The 2,345-nt window shown below is 40.9% G+C and overlaps 1 pseudogene; it reads right to left on the bottom strand.

Annotated features, from left to right (window-relative positions):
• Positions 1-1,025: 1,025 nt before the first annotated feature.
• On the bottom strand, positions 1,026-1,125 carry LOC113292101 (annotated as a pseudogene).
• Positions 1,126-2,345: the final 1,220 nt, after the last annotated feature.

The following is a 2,345-nucleotide window of genomic DNA, read 5'->3' as shown; positions in this document are numbered from 1 at the left end:
GTAAAGGGCAAGGCCTGGCCATACAAGATAAGGGTTCGGATTTCATCACCGTTCTCTTCTTGCCCGCTTTAGGAACACGTAACCTACGCGAACCTAAGCCTAAAATTTTGACTAGAACGAGACCGATAGGGTAACGAGCTTAACAGGAAAGTCATTCGAAAAATATTGGTTACTCTTTTAAGCATACTTCGAAGTTCTTGACGGTTTCTGTAAGTTGAATGCGTGACTGCGCCGCCTTGTAATACCGGTGAGGCCTTGGGTATCAAAGCTCCACCGAGCTTCCCTCGCCTCTATTCAACTTACGTTAACTCGGATTGATTCCAGAGGGGTTTGCTTAAATTGTAACGAATTCCCGTTCGAAGGATTAGAAGCTGGTCTAGAAACAATCTAAGTGGAGCCATCATGCTTTTTGTTTGCTAGAAATCAATAGGTTTGATTTGGTTGAGTCGGCCTTGATCTGTGTTTGCTTACCCTTCCAATTTAGAAAATTCTATTGTATGCCTGAACGTAAAAGAGACGCACTAGGTAGATTTGTTAAAGAGAAACCTAGTAGTTCGAAGCGTCTCGATTACCTTAATCTAGAAAGTCCGGCTTTTGAAGAGTCTGTTTTTGAACGTTCTTTGACTGAGGAGAGAATCCATGTTGCTCCGATAGCGCCAGAAATGGCAACTTTGAAAGCTTTGTTGAATCCAACTAGGACTACCCGTCCTTCGTGTATTAAGTTAGCTGAAACGGAGGCACCCTATGAACTGAAACCTGGGACCTTACAGATGCTCCCAATCTTTTTAGGGAAAGAAAATGAAAACCCTTATTACCATGTTAGGGATTTTGAGGAAATTTGTAGTACTCTAAGAATTAGAGGCTTAGATGATGATGCTTTGAAACTTAGGTTATTCCCATTTTCCCTGAAAGATAAGGCCAAGTCGTGGCTGTATAGTTTGGACTCCGAGTCAATTGAGACATATGAACAACTTACATCTGCCTTTTTCAATAAGTTTTCCCTAGGCACAAAACATCGTCTATTAGGACGCAAATATGCACATTTTCACAACAAGAGGGAGAATCTTTATATAGGTATTTGGAAAGGTTCAATGATTTATTATCCCAGTGTCCTCATCATGGTTTAGAAAAGGTTAGGCTAGTTCAGATCCTTTATGAGGGTTTAGATTATTCCACAACGACCATGGTTGAGTCTCTATGCACTGGTGGATTTGAAAACCAAACTGTTGATGCGGCGATGGAATTTTTTAATGAAATCGCCGAAAAAACCCAGCAATGGGAAAATAGTAGGGCACCCCAGAAAACAATTCTTTTAAGTAGAGGAAACGTTAATAGGGTAGAAGGAGGCTATGAATCAGATGCCAAAATTGCTGCTATAGCAAAAAGGTTAGAAGCCTTAGAAGTGGGCCAGACTAGTGGTAGAGTGGAGCCTTTTTGGGAAGGCCAGAATATTGAAGAGCAGGCCAATGCTCTTTATAATAACACTAGATTTGATAACCGTCAAAAGATTGACCCATATTCAGAAACCTATAATCCTGGTTGGAGAAACCATCCGAACCTTTCGTGGTCTAAGGGCCAAAGTCAAGGTCAGTTTAGTAATTCTAATGCTCCCCCAGGTTTTGGCTATACTAAGAATCCTTCAGGACTAGCTCAGTTTCAGAATCAGTCAGATAAGAAAATCCTAAGTTTAGAGGAATCTCTCGCCTTGTTAACTCAGCAAACTGCAAAATTCCAGTTATCCGTAGAACAGAGTCTACAAGCTAGTAACAGGATAGGACAAGAAAATAGTCAGGCTATTTCCGAGTTAAAAACCCAGGTTGGTCTGATAAGTGATTCTTTGAGAGAAAAAGGTAAGTTTCCTAGTCAAACACAACCCAACCCTAGAGGAGTTCATGAATTAGGTGCAAAACCATCGAATCAATTGAATGTTAGAACCCTTAGAAGTGGTAGAGTTGTAGACAATAAGGTAACCATGCCCGATAGTGAACATACTGTAGTTCACCCCTCAGGATCTCACCTCTCAGGACCAGTAGCTGAAGAGACTGATAAAGTTTCTGATGATGTGAATTCGGTTCCTGAAAGGTCTGATTTTAGGCCTAGAGCCCCATTTCCTCAGCTATTAGTACCAACAAAGAAGGAATCGAACTTTAATGACATAGTGGAGGTTTTTAAGCAAGTTACCATAAACCTTCCCTTATTAGATGCAATTAGGCAAATTCCTGCTTATGCCAAGTTCCTTAAGGATATGTGTACGCGAAAGCGAAAACTTAGCGTCCATAAGAAAGCCTTTTTAGCTAGTCACGTAAGTTCAATCATTCAGAACACCACAACTCCAAAGTACAAAG

This window comes from Papaver somniferum, chromosome 6 (assembly GCF_003573695.1).
Source record: "Papaver somniferum cultivar HN1 chromosome 6, ASM357369v1, whole genome shotgun sequence".
Taxonomy (NCBI): domain Eukaryota; kingdom Viridiplantae; phylum Streptophyta; class Magnoliopsida; order Ranunculales; family Papaveraceae; genus Papaver; species Papaver somniferum.
The sequence above is the reverse complement of the archived record's forward strand: the minus strand, read 5'-3'. Positions and strand labels throughout refer to the sequence as shown.